Below are 20,451 nucleotides of genomic sequence, written 5' to 3'. Positions count from 1 at the left end.
TTGAAAACTGAAAACAACTGATCTGAATAGTCATAGTCGTTCTCAATTTAAGATCAATCATGTTTTTTGTAGTGATGATTATGAATAATGCATTCGGAAAGTTCCCACCAAATGAGAACAAATGAGGTCGATCATGAGACGAGTGCTGTATAACTCAATGCAACCGTCATACACGCTAATTGCTTGCGTTTTATGGCCATCTTCCCTACGTTAATTGTAAATTATGTTTGCGCATCAGAATGTTTTATGGCATGTAGCATTGTGGGTTATGCATCGGATGTTTCTATTGGCAGCGCAGAAAGACCAAATACTGTTGTATCTTCGAACCGTGCATTACATAACCGCACACAGACTAGTCCTCTCAATGTAACAATTGAAAAGATTGCTTCCAATGATATTTAATGCATCGCTCTTAAATTTGATTTTATAATCATAAATTGGTTGATTATTTCTGAGATCGGAGCCATCATGATATCATCTCATCTCGTTTCATTGCGATTGCTCCAGCAGTTGGTGCGGACCTGTCTGCACCAAGGCACATTTTAAGAGAAGGTAATTCTCAAGCTCAGTATGACAGTGGTGTGTCGCTGTAATTGATTGGCTTGCCACGGGAAAGTTGGCCTCTAGCCCAACAATAAAGGCATTTGATAATATGAACTAAGAGAGTCACGAGGCACATTTAACACTGATGTGCTTCATCAGATAGGTTTCTGCGTACATTTCTGTGTAAATCCTCTGTGCTCGACCATGCGTTATTCCTTAAAAACTGAGATGAAATTTCAAACATTTTTATTTCGTTTATTTCGAGCAACTGAAAGCTCCAGTATTGTTAATTCCCAAGGATAAATGTGCCCTGTGAGCATCAAACACGATTTAAGCATTAAATCGAAGATGCTATTTGAATGTAAACATATTAAAACTAGAATGAATTATTCCGAGCTTATTGATGTAATCTATTTTTCTAAAAGACGTAAACAAGTTGACCTCTAATGGAATAAAGCCATGAATGGTTCATGTTCATGTATAAAACACACTTAATACCCTTAATGTGCCCTCCAAGATCAAAGTTAATCTCTCCTGTTATGAAGCAACGTTGGCATTGTTGGTCTGTTCCGATGCACTGAGCATATTTCCTGTCTTACCAGACATCTTCTGAGCATTGATAGGCTTCAAAAGCTTAAACATTGTGTCCTTGCTTCCATAAATAGAGACAAACCCATCCTTTGTTGTGTGTGCGTTGTTCCTGTTGCAGTATCACCTCACGGTGCATGGTGATATACCAGAACATCGTCATCAAAGACCTGTTTTCCAATACTGAACCATCGTTACCAAACTCTAGGGGATTATGCAAAAGGTTAATTTATATTGCGCTGTAAGGGTCCGCCTCAAGAAGAATGTGTGGCCACTGCCCGTGGGTGGTGCTACTGAGGCATTGTCCTGCACAGCCGGTAGCAGTCTTTTTCGAGACAACAGAGGATCAGTTTACACAGGTCGCCCTGTCAACAAAAAGCCTCAGTAATTGTTATTATGTGCTATATGTCGTTGTTAGGGCACAATGGGCGGTGGTAGGTGTTTCATACATTTTGCTTCTTGGTTACTAGCTATTAACAAATGCCTTCGGTGGTAATGACTTCACATTTGAAGGTTTGTATTTGTTTAAATTCCTTCATACGGTGCAGATGCAACTTGCTTTTCAGCATCCCTTAAAGAATGACATTCAATTCCACGTAACCTCCGTCCTCCCTGCTGTCATACCTTCAAACGCTGATGACATTCACAATGTAACCTGACGTGGTAGGAAAGGTCATTTGCAGGTTACATTTTAAAAATATGACTGTAGCCTCAAACATATATGTATGTGTTAACCACTGTCGCCAATGAAAACTACTGGCACTAACTTTCACATTTTCAATCGACAGAACACGTATCTAGTGCTGATCAGATACGAATACCTAACGTATGGACGTAAATGGGCACGCCTATATCCTGCCTCAAGTCGTGCGAGATAATAGCATGATGGAGAAATTGAATGCAGTGTGTATTCATTTAGTAATATCGTGCCCTATTGCTATCATTGTCGTGGCTACACATTGTCACATACAATGCAAGGTCAGTGCACCTTTAAATGGTATCTCCACCAACACGACAATATTTGTCCCGAGCCACTAAACCAAGGCACCAATATTCCCCAAGAGCAGCCAGTCGGTGGCGGACACAGGTCAGAGGTCCCCTCAGTCTGACAGATTCAGCAGCTAAGAAAGACATAGTCTGGAGGTAATGGAACGCTAGAAGCGGTGTCTGTGGAATCTACAAACCTGTATTCTCCACATCGATTTTGGCCTCATCGCATATTTACTGATCCAAGGATGCCTTATATATCAACAATACGCCCAATTGTCTGGACAACCAGCCAAGACTATGACACAAAGCTCTCTGTAACATATATGAGGAATAATCAAACAAGATAATGTTAATGATAGTAATGATTTACAGGACGTGAATATATCCAAATGTTCAAAATGTGAATATGTAATTGTTTACAGAATGACGTGCAACAGAGCAACAACAGTTCTCGTTTCGCCAGACCATTGTCATATCAATTACATGGTATAAAACGAAGCTCCACATTTAATCTGGGAACCTGTTCTTTATCAAGCTGTCCTCCCCTCGGTGCGAGGCAGGCCCACTACATCATGCATTATATTTGAATTAAGTGTGCACGAAGTGGCCAGTCAAATTACCCAGCACCATTCCCTACTGGCGAATATCACTGACCACCTCAGCCAACCTTCACTTTTACGAGTTATTGCTGGTGCCAGTTCATAAAATTTCCCATAATTAATCGAAACCCTTCAGTTTTATTGCATGCTTTTCACAGGCTTATTAACCATGTAGTGATATCATATCTCATTTCGGGGTTAGTCATCGATACGACAAAACTCCCCATCAAGTCGATAGTTCTAGATTATGCTCATCTGCAGTTGTGAAGCCTTTATTCGATTTTAATTACTGGCTTATCGATCGTGCCTCAACTTGAACAATTCTGAACCAACTGGAAATTTTTCCGAAATTCTTTAATTACCTGCATACATGCAAAGTTTAAATGTGGCGAAACCGGGTTCAGGCTTAAAATAACAGCCAAGAGGATATATGCTTACGTCGATCGTACGTACATGTACACCTCCCTGACTGCAGTATGGCGCCAGTATCTGACTCGACGCAGCATCCTCAGCGGCATCAGCAGCAGCGTCACAACGACGTGAGACTATCCTGCTGCAATTGTGTCAGGGCATACAGCTACGACATACACTCCACGACGGGGACTACAGAGTCATACACAGTCATACACGGTAACAGCGTCGCAATTCCACACAACCTTTGTAAGATGTATTATCGATTTTAGAAAGCAAGTGAAATCATCTGATGGCATTTGGGAGTGAGAGAGAAAGAAGCGTCAACTGTGTGACTCAAGGATACCAACAGATGAAATGGACTTGCCAACTGTATGGCCTCTGCAGCGCTTCGAGAGGCTGGTATTCCATATTGATATCATTGGTCCGTGCAACGATTCGAGTGCGACTGGATCTGAAAGAAACTGCAGGTGTACGAGTCAACTTTAAGGGGTCGGGTGGTCAGGTTCAGCGACGTGGTTGATTGCCGTTCCCTGAGCTCATACTATCAATCACTGGATGGGTCACGTCATTATACTGAGTACGGAAAAATACAAAACAAACAAACATGAGATCAGATGATTAAGAATTTCAATATATCCATTTCGATTTATGCTAAACATGTTGCAGACAACATATTTCCTTTTTACAGAACCTATATCGCTTTCTTTATTCGAGTCTGTTCAGTCGTCTGGATATCAGTTCTTTTAGCCGCCTTTGAACTCGGTCAATCTTTCTACGATCACCTCCCTGCTAAATCTAACCAGTTATATCAGTAGACGTTGTGTATCAAACAGATATACTGAATAATGTTATGTCACTACCAAGTGATTTTGGCCCTAAAAATCCATTCAATTGATCTACAAACATCAGTAGAGGTATTTGAAATATTGGAAACTAGTCTCTACTCCGATCAGTATTAACCTAATATTATTCTTTATCAGACAGAAACCAAAGTCAACCACAGACATGTTTGTGGTCGGTTTGACCAAATTTGTATGTAATAGAATCCTCCGTCGATAAGGGATTGGATATAAAAGTATAAAACTTCCTGAGAACAATAATGAAATTTCCATGCGACATTAATGCGACTGGTGTTATGCTATATACATATGAATCCATTTCTTGGGAGGATATCTGCCTCTTAATATCGCCTGACTGATAAAGCACTCTGAACATCATCCGCAGAATCACTTAGGCTGATTGGTATTGTACCTCTAGCTAGCTTGGATGAATGCTTCCGGAGATGCTATTTCACCTTCTATGGTATAAATCACTTTGGATGTTTGAAATGGTCCATCATTTAATTCTGGCCTTGTTGGTATTTCGATAGCATCAGGCTCGGGTTCTCTTGTGTGGTTCTGCTGGGACGCTTCATATCGATGACTGGTCAAATCACCCCGATCTGTACCAGGGCGTGAACTCAGTGTCCAGTAGTGTCTCATAGAGACTTCCTCTAGCCTCACCCGTGGATCTCTAATATACATAATGTAAAGACAATCTAAATCGCTTTTCATTTGTCGATTCTTTTGGGAGTGGTGTTTGTTTAATGGACAGCGTGAGATTAAAATAATATATTGCCTTGCGTGTTTTTAGGACCAAATCCAATTACACTCAAGTAACGTCAACAGAAGGCTGGAATTACGAAGGTTTTGCGTATGGTCTTTCATTAGATTAGATGGCAACAACAGCCAACTGACATTCTGCACCTGGCATGGGGTGTCCTCTGTCAGGCGACTGGCTTGGACCTGACTCTAACAAAGCAGAATGTGATGACACAAAACATAGCATGTTTTCACAAGGATTGAAATTGGATTTGCATGATGGCTAACCATGGTTAGTCGAGAATGACATATGTACGGTCTGGTTGTCATGGTGAATACTTGGAATATTACACAATATGTGAAGACAGTTTGGAGCTTGTGGGCGTAGGAACAGTTAAAAAGTTATTTTTACAAGCTGGAGGTTTAGAACTGGGGATTCCAGTTCCTGCACCTATGGAGTTCTTCACATTTTGGACACATAGTGATGTGAACGTAGTTCACACTTAGGGTACAAGGCTACAAAGCTGTTTCGGCATGGTTTCATGCGTAGGACTGAGTGAGTGAATTTAGTTTTTACGTCTCTTCAACAATAACAAAGCAATATCACAACGGGGGACGCCAGAAGTATGCTTCAGACATTGTACCCATGTGGGCAATCGAACGCTGTCCTTCAATGTGATGAGCGAACGCCTCAACTACTAGGCTACCCATCGCCCCTTCACGCTTAGGATACAAATTCAATTGTGTGTAGTTAACACTTAGGATACAAATTCGGTTGTGTGTAGTTAACACTTAGTATACAAATTCAATTGTGTGTAGTTAACACTTAGGATACAAATTCAGTTGTGTGTAGTTAACACTTAGGATACAAATTCAGTTGTGTGTACTTAACACTTAGAATACAAATTCAGGTGTGTGTAGTTAACACTTCGGATACAAATTGAATTGTGTGTAGTTAACACCTTGGGCAGGCAGTCATTTGGGTGTGTTTTACTTCAGGATACACAATCATTTCAGCATGGTTCACACTTAAGATACAAAGTTGGGCGTGGTTCACAGGATACACAGTCAATTGTGCCTGGTTCAGAAGAAGGATACCGCTGGGCGTGGTTGGTATTACGTATACCCTTTCTTTTACGATGGAGTACTTGGCGTCGACCTCTCCAGATGATGCAAGCTCAGTAGACGTTGTAAATGTATGGAAGATCAAGTTAAGCAAGTGCCCGAAGATTCAGGAAGCAGCTACCTCAGTATACACTGAGATGAAGTTCAGTACACATGACATCACGGTGGACGGGGTCACAAGTGTATGTCCATAATGTCACACTGGCGTGGTGACTGTCTAAAGGATAAATGGCCGTGGAAGATGAAACCAAGGGAATGAGTGAGCACTAACAAAGACGGTGAGGTGATGTGAGTATGCTGAGTGCCCACAATATAAAATCGCGTGGTGCGAGATTCAAATTTGCTGCCTTGAAGATGAAGGCTGCTCGGATGCCTGGGATAATTTGTTGATGGCACAATCCAGGTATGACTGCACGATCTCCATTGATATTTCCTATGATATATGGGTGACTGCCCACGCATGCAAGGTAGCTCTTAACATGTCTTGGTGAGTCAGCCATGGCAGGTATCATGACGTCTTCGGCGAGAGCATCATGCACGGATTTCCACATGGTGAGGTCATCTAGGGTTAATCCGGTGTCTGTACATAAGCAGAACCACGGGGGACCTGTGCCTCTGTAACTGATTCATACACTAACTTTACATAACAACATGTTTATTCTTTGTATTGACTATCAAATCCACGCTGTCAAATGAGATTGTTCAGGAACGATTCTATATTTTATGGGTTATGTTTTTTTCTCGCTGGTCTATTTCCTCCCTCCTGCCTGTTCAAGGGCAGGCAGGCAAGCCGTCCCCTTGGGGCTCACAGAATGGTGGTGGCGCTCGCGCTTTAATACCACTCTGCAGGTTCTCCATAATTCCTCTGCACCACAATCGATCGTATGGCAAATCTGGATTTTTGTTGCAATCAGGCCCATTTCTCGTGATTTAGCCATGTGAGATTTTCTGAGAGCCTCATTAAGGCGACATTATGACACATGTTAGTCCAGTTCCTCAGACAGACTGTGTGTCTGTTACAAACTCCCTGTGTTGACACAAGTGAGTTTCCTCTACTCGCTCCTTTGCATACACAGAGAAAATCTGTGAAGATTCAAACATTGATTTTTTGCACGACACTAACTTGAAAAAATCTCGTATTTTGTTCTTTTGCCAATTCTGTGACAGATTGTGAGCAAATCGGCTTTGAAGACGTAATGATCGCGAAAAGACTTTGGATAGGGGCATACAGGATGATGAGCCTCAGGTGGCAACACAGGGAGGACAAATATGCTGGTGATTAATTCTAGGTTCACAAATTCCACGGCTACAAATACATTTATACTACATGTTGTTTGTTCCCAGTAGGGAACGTGCAATAACATGAGCATGATAAAGGTTGATAGTGATTAAAAACAATAATGTATTGTTGTTTTAACATGTCCGCTGACGTAGGTGACGGGGAAGATTGTTGTCTCATATTTCAGCCTGCCACATGAAACAGGGAACAGAGGAAGATTGTTGTGGCATTGTTTCATCATGTCACATGAAACAGGGAACAGAGGAAGATTGTTGTGGCATTGTTTCATCATGCCTAATGAAACCGGGAACAGGGGAAGACTATTGTAGAATTGTTTCAACCACCCTGGCGGAACGGGGAACAGCGAACAGGGAACAGGGGAAGATTGTTGTGGTATTGTTTCAGCCTTTAGAAGAGGGAACAGATGAAGATAAGTGTCAATCTAATTAGGATCTAATTAGGAACACTATCAGTTTCACACAAGGTATTACTTGCTAACACAGAACCTGTTTAAAGGTAAGTTACAAACGATGGAACACAGTGCTTCGTTGGCTGGGTATTTGTATCTATTTTACCGAACAAATACCCGTAACGTGTTTGTTGTCAATGGAAGTAATACATGCTAAACTGTCATCTACTTTTTCTTAGACTTCTACATTTCTCTTGCACTTACAGAATAGTAACCGTCAAGATGGGTTCCAAACACTATGCCGGAGGATTTTTCCACACACAAAAATTGCCATGTCTTTGAAAATAGTCTGTGCCCTAATTAAGTTTACAGAAGAAAGATTTGTAGACAGTCTGGATTTTTGTTTGGTTTTCTTTATGTTTCTTTTTTTTCTTTCTTTTTTTTAAAGAGACCCTCAAAATTCAATTTGGTATACCACTGAACGTTGCCCAACATTTAAAGAGTTAAATGTACGATAACATGCCGAAACATACGATATCACAACTGCATTACAAACATAAAATGCATACTGACGTTTCAAATTATACAGACAAGTGTATTCAGTTCAGACAAACGCGATTTTTAATAGACCTGGAGATCATTAAAAACGCATACGTGACATTATGACTGATAGCTCTTGAGGTTTATGTGAAATATTCCTATCATTCTTAATTCGTGAAAACAGAATGGATCTCTCTAAAAACTATACTGACATTATGGAATACATAATTGGCAAAACGCCGTTTTAGTGGGAAACATTAGGTTTGAATTATACTACTAAAGCGAAATATCATGAGGTATATTCACCATATGTCTTCAGATCAGCCCCTAATGAACATATGCGTGCAGTGTGGATGCCTAAATGGCACGGAAATAAAATAACACGTTGTTGATAGCTCATTGTGTTGGTGTATGTCATGCAAACTGTACACATTACAGCCGAACTAATTCTATGGTAATATTTCTCTATCAAGGTGGTAATATCTATTTTCATTTAAACTAAACAGCAATGCATCATCGACTCAGGACAGTGGTTCGATTCCCTGGTTATGATCCTTGGTTTGTCAGCGCCATTCACGTGCTCCTGGGATCTAATGAAGCTAGTCCAGAGCTATACCACTTACGTCTGAACTGGTGTGTATGTACAGTGCAAGACATGCTTGTCCGTCCAACATGCGGACAATTCGCCGTGTTATACAGATCTCCCACAAACCTAGCACCTCGGGGTTCATATCCCAGTAAGAAGCGGTTGTCAGCCCCGGATACATGAGGGTTGCACCACAGAGGTACACGCGAAACTCGTAGTACAAATGACGCCTAGCTCACTCACTCACTCCGGAGAACATATTCTTCCTTTAGAGTAGTGATTATGCTGTCGTCAGTGATGTGGGTCGTGGCATGTGTGGTGGTTAAAGTGTTGAACGCCCTGGCTTCGATTCCCTGTAGTGGTACAATGTTATCAGATCATTATTGGAATACAGCTGTAGTAAAGACTTTGTTAGATGTTCACGGTGTATTGGGCCAGCACTGTAGTGTTAGTTTTTACGGGTATGTGGGTGTTCAGAGGCGTGTCGTCACATTCTGAGTCTCGTGGGATGATTCTCCTTCTTTCAGTCACTGGTTTGCCGGATCCTGGTTATCTACCGTACGACAGCTGCTGCCTCCCCCCCCCCCCCCCCCGCCCCCCCTCCCAAAAAAAAAAAAAAACAAAAAACAAAAAAAAAACCAAAACACATAAAAAACCCAAAAAAACAAAACAACAAACAAACAAACAAAAAACAAAAACGGCACACAGCAAACTTAGTACCTATTTCCAAACACAGGATCAGTAACGTTCCATGTACAAATGTTCGTCGTTTGATGTAGATGGTGCTTCTCCGTTCGACCTTGAACTGATGACCAACTGCTGTAGGAGCTAACAAAAAACTCTGCACTATGACGTTCTTTAAAGCGTTACTCATAGATTGCAGAACTTAAATGTCACGGGCAAGTCCTTTGTCTGGATTTTTTTAAGAATATTTAAATAAGGCAATTATTTATAGAAATGCAACTGGGCACAAACATTATTACCCAAATATTTTTTGAGGCATCAAACACATGGAGGCAAAATATTAATTTGAAATTCAAATATTATCTCCAGGAATATCAATGGTTGAATTTTTATTTTATTGGGAGCATTTCCAGCAGTTAAGCGCCTATCAATGGAATATCCCATGAATGTGGACATCAGGCGGAAGGACAGTCGTTATAAACAATGGCCGCGGTGTGGCAGTTGGAGCTCCATGTCTATGGAGCAATGCAAATAACCAATCACTTGTCAAATTAACGTCAAATCCGTACGTGTAATTGCAGAGAAGATAACGACAGTGCAATAACAGCGCACGTGCTTTGGGCTTGATAAGATTTACGTAATACAGTGCAGTGTTTTTATTCCCTATATGTCAATAAAATGGAATCTGCATGTTCTGGAATGTCTTCAAGGCCACCGGTTGCATGAGATTAATGCTTAAGTTCCGTTCATGTCGATGTTGCAATGCGTTAACACCTCAATTACTTCTGGTAATTCCGTTCGCTGTCACAGTAATCCCCCATCCTCAACTAGCCGTAGAGGACTTGACGTATAAATCGCCTGTCGAAGAGGAGGCATTTTGTTTTCGAATGGCCAGACACGCGACCAAGGACTGTTGTCATTGTTGTCACGCCACTAACGTATTAATCGTCGTTGTTACACCCTCGTGTTGTGTCCCCAGCGCCGGAACAAACGCCGTTGATATGCAGCTACATTTAATAATATCGTGTTGTCCCTGACCATGGAATCAGTAATGGTCAGACATCACCAGAAGCAGCATCGCAGAGACACTACTGCCAAAATGCAGCTAGAAGCACGTTCACTCCTGTGTGGTCACGACCGGCTTCTGTCCGGGTAAAAGCTGCACAATTTCAAGACATTTCGAAAGCATAATTTTTTTTTATTCACCATTGCTCAAATGCAGCAACAACCAACACTCTCGACTGGTACTCGACACCAGATTCAACACAGTCCATATGCTGCAACATTCAATACTCTCGACTGGTACCAGACGCCACATTCACCACAGCTCATCTATGGTAACGTTTAACACTCGTGGTTGGTGCTCGATACTAGATTTATCATAGCCCATATGTTTCAACGTTCAACACTCTTGGTTGATACTCGACACCAGATTTACCACAGTCCATATACGGCAACGTTCAACAGTCTCGATTGGTACTCGATACTTCATTTATCATAGCCCATATGTTTCAACGTTCAACAATCTTGGTTGATACTCGACACCAGATTTACCACAGTCCATATACGGCAACGTTCAACAGTCTCGATTGGTACTCGATACTTCATTTATCATAGCCCATATGTTTCAACGTTCAACAATCTTGGTTGATACTCGACACCAGATTTACCACAGTGCATATACGGCAACGTTCAACAGTCTCGATTGGTACTCGATACTTCATTTATCATAGCCCATATGTTTCAACGTTCAACACTCTTGGTTGATACTCGACACCAGATTTACCACAGTCCATACACGGCAACGTTCAACAGTCTCGATTGGTACTCGATACTTCATTTATCATAGCCCATATGTTTCAACGTTCAACACTCTTGGTTGATACTCGACACCAGATTTACCACAGTGCATATACGGCAACGTTCAACAGTCTCGATTGGTACTCGATACTTCATTTATCATAGCCCATATGTTTCAACGTTCAACACTCTTGGTTGATACTCGACACCAGATTTACCACAGTGCATATATGGCAACGTTCAACAGTCTCGATTGGTACTCGATACTTCATTTATCATAGCCCATATGTTTCAACGTTCAACACTCTTGGTTGATACTCGACACCAGATTTACCACAGTGCATATACGGCAACGTTCAACAGTCTCGATTGGTACTCGATACTTCATTTATCATAGCCCATATGTTTCAACGTTCAACACTCTTGGTTGATACTCGACACCAGATTTACCACAGTGCATATACAGCAACGTTCAACAGTCTCGATTGGTACTCGATACTTCATTTATCATAGCCCATATGTTTCAACGTTCAACACTCTTGGTTGATACTCGACACCAGATTTACCACAGTGCATATACGGCAACGTTCAACAGTCTCGATTGGTACTCGATACTTCATTTATCATAGCCCATATGTTTCAACGTTCAACACTCTTGGTTGATACTCGACACCAGATTTACCACAGTCCATATACGGCAACGTTCAACAGTCTCGATTGGTACTCGATACTTCATTTATCATAGCCCATATGTTTCAACGTTCAACACTCTTGGTTGATACTCGACACCAGATTTACCACAGTCCATATACGGCAACGTTCAACAGTCTCGATTGGTACTCGATACTTCATTTATCATAGCCCATATGTTTCAACGTTCAACACTCTTGGTTGATACTCGACACCAGATTTACCACAGTGCATATACGGCAACGTTCAACAGTCTCGATTGGTACTCGATACTTCATTTATCATAGCCCATATGTTTCAACGTTCAACACTCTTGGTTGATACTCGACACCAGATTTACCACAGTGCATATACGGCAACGTTCAACAGTCTCGATTGGTACTCGATACTTCATTTATCATAGCCCATATGTTTCAACGTTCAACACTCTTGGTTGATACTCGACACCAGATTTACCACAGTGCATATACGGCAACGTTCAACAGTCTCGATTGGTACTCGATACTTCATTTATCATAGCCCATATGTTTCAGCGTTCAACACTCTTGGTTGATACTCGACACCAGATTTACCACAGTGCATATACGGCAACGTTCAACAGTCTCGATTGGTACTCAATACTTCATTTATCATAGCCCATATGTTTCAACGTTCAACACTCTTGGTTGATACTCGACACCAGATTTACCACAGTGCATATACGGCAACGTTCAACAGTCTCGATTGGTACTCGATACTTCATTTATCATAGCCCATATGTTTCAACGTTCAACACTCTTGGTTGATACTCGACACCAGATTTACCACAGTGCATATACGGCAACGTTCAACAGTCTCGATTGGTACTCGATACTTCATTTATCATAGCCCATATGTTTCAACGTTCAACACTCTTGGTTGATACTCGACACCAGATTTACCACAGTGCATATACGGCAACGTTCAACAGTCTCGATTGGTACTCGATACTTCATTTATCATAGCCCATATGTTTCAACGTTCAACACTCTTGGTTGATACTCGACACCAGATTTACCACAGTGCATATACGGCAACGTTCAACAGTCTCGATTGGTACTCGATACTTCATTTATCATAGCCCATATGTTTCAACGTTCAACACTCTTGGTTGATACTCGACACCAGATTTACCACAGTGCATATACGGCAACGTTCAACAGTCTCGATTGGTACTCGATACTTCATTTATCATAGCCCATATGTTTCAGCGTTCAACACTCTTGGTTGATACTCGACACCAGATTTACCACAGTGCATATACGGCAACGTTCAACAGTCTCGATTGGTACTCAATACTTCATTTATCATAGCCCATATGTTTCAACGTTCAACACTCTTGGTTGATACTCGACACCAGATTTACCACAGTGCATATACGGCAACGTTCAACAGTCTCGATTGGTACTCGATACTTCATTTATCATAGCCCATATGTTTCAACGTTCAACACTCTTGGTTGATACTCGACACCAGATTTACCACAGTGCATATACGGCAACGTTCAACAGTCTCGATTGGTACTCGATACTTCATTTATCATAGCCCATATGTTTCAACGTTCAACACTCTTGGTTGATACTCGACACCAGATTTACCACAGTGCATATACGGCAACGTTCAACAGTCTCGATTGGTACTCGATACTTCATTTATCATAGCCCATATGTTTCAACGTTCAACACTCTTGGTTGATACTCGACACCAGATTTACCACAGTGCATATATGGCAACGTTCAACAGTCTCGATTGGTACTCGATACTTCATTTATCATAGCCCATATGTTTCAACGTTCAACACTCTTGGTTGATACTCGACACCAGATTTACCACAGTGCATATACGGCAACGTTCAACAGTCTCGATTGGTACTCGATACTTCATTTATCATAGCCCATATGTTTCAACGTTCAACACTCTTGGTTGATACTCGACACCAGATTTACCACAGTGCATATACGGCAACGTTCAACAGTCTCGATTGGTACTCGATACTTCATTTATCATAGCCCATATGTTTCAACGTTCAACACTCTTGGTTGATACTCGACACCAGATTTACCACAGTGCATATACGGCAACGTTCAACAGTCTCGATTGGTACTCGATACTTCATTTATCATAGCCCATGTGTTTCAGCGTTCAACACTCTTGGTTGATACTCGACACCAGATTTACCACAGTGCATATACGGCAACGTTCAACAGTCTCGATTGGTACTCGATACTTTATTTATCATAGCCCATATGTTTCAACGTTCAACACTCTTGGTTGATACTCGACACCAGATTTACCACAGTCCATATACGGCAACGTTCAACAGTCTCGATTGGTACTCGATACTTCATTTATCATAGCCCATATGTTTCAACGTTCAACACTCTTGGTTGATACTCGACACCAGATTTACCACAGTGCATATACGGCAACGTTCAACAGTCTCGATTGGTACTCGATACTTCATTTATCATAGCCCATATGTTTCAACGTTCAACACTCTTGGTTGATACTCGACACCAGATTTACCACAGTCCATATACGGCAACGTTCAACAGTCTCGATTGGTACTCGATACTTCATTTATCATAGCCCATATGTTTCAACGTTCAACACTCTTGGTTGATACTCGACACCAGATTTACCACAGTCCATATACGGCAACGTTCAACAGTCTCGATTGGTACTCGATACTTCATTTATCATAGCCCATATGTTTCAACGTTCAACACTCTTGGTTGATACTCGACACCAGATTTACCACAGTGCATATACGGCAACGTTCAACAGTCTCGATTGGTACTCGATACTTCATTTATCATAGCCCATATGTTTCAACGTTCAACACTCTTGGTTGATACTCGACACCAGATTTACCACAGTGCATATACGGCAACGTTCAACAGTCTCGATTGGTACTCGATACTTCATTTATCATAGCCCATATGTTTCAACGTTCAACACTCTTGGTTGATACTCGACACCAGATTTACCACAGTGCATATACAGCAACGTTCAACAGTCTCGATTGGTACTCAATACTTCATTTATCATAGCCCATATGTTTCAACGTTCAACACTCTTGGTTGATACTCGACACCAGATTTACCACAGTGCAAATACGGCAACGTTCAACAGTCTCGATTGGTACTCGATACTTCATTTATCATAGCCCATATGTTTCAACGTTCAACACTCTTGGTTGATACTCGACACCAGATTTACCACAGTGCATATACGGCAACGTTCAACAGTCTCGATTGGTACTCGATACTTCATTTATCATAGCCCATATGTTTCAACGTTCAACACTCTTGGTTGATACTCGACACCAGATTTACCACAGTGCATATACGGCAACGTTCAACAGTCTCGATTGGTACTCGATACTTCATTTATCATAGCCCATATGTTTCAACGTTCAACACTCTTGGTTGATACTCGACACCAGATTTACCACAGTGCATATACGGCAACGTTCAACAGTCTCGATTGGTACTCGATACTTCATTTATCATAGCCCATATGTTTCAACGTTCAACACTCTTGGTTGATACTCGACACCAGATTTACCACAGTGCATATACGGCAACGTTCAACAGTCTCGATTGGTACTCGATACTTCATTTATCATAGCCCATATGTTTCAACGTTCAACACTCTTGGTTGATACTCGACACCAGATTTACCACAGTGCATATACGGCAACGTTCAACAGTCTCGATTGGTACTCGATACTTCATTTATCATAGCCCATATGTTTCAACGTTCAACACTCTTGGTTGATACTCGACACCAGATTTACCACAGTGCATATACGGCAACGTTCAACAGTCTCGATTGGTACTCGATACTTCATTTATCATAGCCCATATGTTTCAACGTTCAACACTCTTGGTTGATACTCGACACCAGATTTACCACAGTGCATATACGGCAACGTTCAACAGTCTCGATTGGTACTCGATACTTCATTTATCATAGCCCATATGTTTCAACGTTCAACACTCTTGGTTGATACTCGACACCAGATTTACCACAGTGCATATACGGCAACGTTCAACAGTCTCGATTGGTACTCGATACTTCATTTATCATAGCCCATATGTTTCAACGTTCAACACTCTTGGTTGATACTCGACACCAGATTTACCACAGTGCATATACGGCAACGTTCAACAGTCTCGATTGGTACTCGATACTTCATTTATCATAGCCCATATGTTTCAACGTTCAACACTCTTGGTTGATACTCGACACCAGATTTACCACAGTGCATATACGGCAACGTTCAACAGTCTCGATTGGTACTCGATACTTCATTTATCATAGCCCATATGTTTCAACGTTCAACACTCTTGGTTGATACTCGACACCAGATTTACCACAGTGCATATACGGCAACGTTCAACAGTCTCGATTGGTACTCGATACTTCATTTATCATAGCCCATATGTTTCAACGTTCAACACTCTTGGTTGATACTCGACACCAGATTTACCACAGTGCATATACGGCAACGTTCAACAGTCTCGATTGGTACTCGATACTTCATTTATCATAGCCCATATGTTTCAACGTTCAACACTCTTGGTTGATACTCGACACCAGATTTACCACAGTGCATATACGGCAACGTTCAACAGTCTCGATTGGTACTCGATACTTCATTTATCATAGCCCATATGTTTCAACGTTCAACACTCTTGGTTGATACTCGACACCAGATTTACCACAGTGCACATACGGCAACGTTCAACAGTCTCGATTGGTACTCGATACTTCATTTATCATAGCCCATATGTTTCAACGTTCAACACTCTTGGTTGATACTCGACACCAGATTTACCACAGTGCATATACGGCAACGTTCAACAGTCTCGATTGGTACTCGATACTTCATTTATCATAGCCCATATGTTTCAACGTTCAACACTCTTGGTTGATACTCGACACCAGATTTACCACAGTCCATATACGGCAACGTTCAACAGTCTCGATTGGTACTCGATACTTCATTTATCATAGCCCATATGTTTCAACGTTCAACACTCTTGGTTGATACTCGACACCAGATTTACCACAGTGCATATACGGCAACGTTCAACAGTCTCGATTGGTACTCGATACTTCATTTATCATAGCCCATATGTTTCAACGTTCAACACTCTTGGTTGATACTCGACACCAGATTTACCACAGTGCATATACGGCAACGTTCAACAGTCTCGATTGGTACTCGATACTTCATTTATCATAGCCCATATGTTTCAACGTTCAACACTCTTGGTTGATACTCGACACCAGATTTACCACAGTGCATATACGGCAACGTTCAACAGTCTCGATTGGTACTCGATACTTCATTTATCATAGCCCATATGTTTCAATGTTCAACACTCTTGGTTGATACTCGACACCAGATTTACCACAGTGCATATACGGCAACGTTCAACAGTCTCGATTGGTACTCGATACTTCATTTATCATAGCCCATATGTTTCAACGTTCAACACTCTTGGTTGATACTCGACACCAGATTTACCACAGTGCATATACGGCAACGTTCAACAGTCTCGATTGGTACTCGATACTTCATTTATCATAGCCCATATGTTTCAACGTTCAACACTCTTGGTTGATACTCGACACCAGATTTACCACAGTCCATATACGGCAACGTTCAACAGTCTCGATTGGTACTCGATACTTCATTTATCATAGCCCATATGTTTCAACGTTCAACACTCTTGGTTGATACTCGACACCAGATTTACCACAGTGCATATACGGCAACGTTCAACAGTCTCGATTGGTACTCGTTTAATACTCATGGTTGATTCTCGACACCAGATTCACCACATATCACATGTAGGCAGGTGGAGAGAGCCAGTTGGTTAGCGTTTGTTCGCTCGTCACGGCGACGATCCGTTATAATTCACCTCATGGGTGCAATGTTTGAAGCTCATTTTTGCCCCTCCCGCCGTGATATTGCTGGAATATTTCTAAAATGTCACTTATTCACTCATTCTCTTCCCACAGAGGCTACTCCTGTCATATCTTCCTATGTAACCTCTGTTCTAATACGGTCATATTTCCCGGTCATCGAGAAATCCCCTTGCGGCAAAAAATCGCAACAGGAATTATCTCTCTTGTTACTATCCAATCAGATCAAGCGTTAAATAGACGTTGCTCCAATATGGCGGCCCCCATGGAGTTGGTTCAGCAACTCGCCAAGGAAAGGAAAGATTCGGTATTTCATGAAAATCAGAAACTGGCAATAGAGAGTGCAGGGATAAATCGCCATGATGTGTTTGTAGAAACAAAAACTGGTAGTGGCAAGTTTTCCCCATGCATTGGGAAATTACCGAGATCTTGCGAATGATCACTCTTGAAACAACGTCTCTGATTGCACAACTAAATCTGAATACCTCCAATCATCTCTCCTCTTGAACACTCGCACTATGCAAAGGCCGTATTAGAACAGAAATTACGTAGGAAGATATGACAGGAGTAACCTCTGTGGGAAGAGAATGTTATTCACTCAATTATGACATAAAACAACATCACCACTGTCGTGCATATCAGGAAAACGTTGATACATGAGGTTGAATCACTCATTCAAACAATGTGTGATATCCAACGACTGACGAGTGGACGCCTAGACCACTGGGCGACCTATCATGGACACGGGAACGTAGCTTATATTTCCATGTTAAGTTCTTGTTTTCCTTGTTTTGCTGGTGGTGGTACAAACCATTATACCTTTCAGTTTGAACTTCTTCACAAAAAAACATCTGGGACATTAAGGCAAGTAAGCAGATATCCCTTGCGCACCAGAATTGTTCCCGTTTTCCGATCTATTTCGGTATGTATATGAATGCGAACTTGTCAAATTGGAAAGACACAAAATACCGGAAATTGGGCAAGATGCTTATCTTAAGCTTAAGATGTACCAGTACCCTGATGATGTTCAATAACGGCCGCATGACCAATCCCCCTTCCATTAGTCTGCCTACTGGAACCAGAAAGACGAGAGACCAGAGTAACCGCGTGTCTGGGACATTCTGCTTTAAGATTCAGTGATAGACAAATAGCCATTTCCGGCACTTGACGACTTAACCTTCTTCAACTAGAAAGAGTGCGTGAGCCAGTATGCTTTCATGCCGTTTCAGCAAAAATGCGGTAATGGCGGGATGCATCAAAAATGCCTTACACATTGTACCCACATGAGGAATCGAACCCGTCTTTGGCATTTTAGCCATTAGACTAGCCTTAGAAACTTAGAAAGAAAAGAAACCAGCAAACCCGCCTCATCTGAATCATAGATGTATTATAGATTCTATGTGACCAGATATATTACCCTTGAGACCATATGACAGGATAGAGGACCCTGACTGTCCGTTGTTCAACGGTCCCCGTATTGCTATCTGTGAGTGAATACCTGACGTCTCATGCAATATCTTGTCTGACCTGCACCTGTGTTATAGGGTTTTTTGTGGTGGAATAATCGACTTGCTTTTGTATCATCGGTATATGTTACTGATTCATGAACACATCGTTATGTTATACACGGAACTGGATTGGGACTCAGTAGTATTTGTAATGCATCTAGTCTGTATAATTGAGCATCCTCCGTGCTGTTCCCACAAGTATGCAATGTCAACTTCGTGGCATTTCCGAATTATTCCGCATCCGAACATCTGTATTTCAGAATGTCATCAGTGTTAAAGACATAAGCTGCTATACAAGCCTCAGCATTAGTAGTCGCCATTGTTTATAGGTTTCTAGAAAGCACCTCTAATTGTGCTTCAATGTGGAATCCTCCTGGCTTTTCTACCATAATGCTCACCGTAAAAGAGAGATGTATGCGTTGTTCGCTCATCTGTTATATAAAACACGCACAATAAAGCAATTCCCATCAGACAGAAGCTGATCTATTCGAAAACGACATCCGGGGTTCTGATACAGACAGACATGTTTTTTAAGCTGTTGAATGTCTAGTCAGTGAATAATTACTGTTGAATGTCTAGACAGTGAATAATTACTTATGTGTTCGTAGGCCATACAGAAAGTATTCTCAGAAGAACTGATCATGTATTTGGTATAAAGAACCCGTTTCCGTTACTTCCGAAACCAATGGAAAGTTCCATGACCCTCAATTTTAACTTCATTACAGAGAAGAGACCTCCCAAAACCTTACTGGCAGCTTGTTTGAAGCGTTTATTGTATATTTCAGACACAAGTTGAAGCACGCCGCCGATGTTGTTGCTGTAAGAAATCGTAATAACTTTAAACATATTTAGATATATTCTGAAAAAGTGTAATTGTTGGATAACTGAATGCAATTATTCAAATTGTGAAAAACTGCAATGTATTCTTTGTAGTTTGCATGTCAGATGCAGATGTTGACTTCAGCGTAGACAGAGACTGTCGTCGCCAGCTGCAGATATGGAGCTCACTGAGACGTGTTTCCCATTTCCATCTAGCTGCTAGCGACCGTTGTACCTTCTGCCACCAAGACCTAGCCTCCTCCACCCCAGGGCACCTGTCTGACCCCACGTGACATCCTCATACCCCCTGGGCAGGAGAACCCGCAGCCAAATACT

The sequence above is a fragment of the Haliotis asinina genome, chromosome 5, assembly GCF_037392515.1.
Source record: "Haliotis asinina isolate JCU_RB_2024 chromosome 5, JCU_Hal_asi_v2, whole genome shotgun sequence".
Lineage (NCBI taxonomy): Eukaryota > Metazoa > Mollusca > Gastropoda > Lepetellida > Haliotidae > Haliotis > Haliotis asinina.
This window is presented reverse-complemented; position numbering follows the sequence as displayed.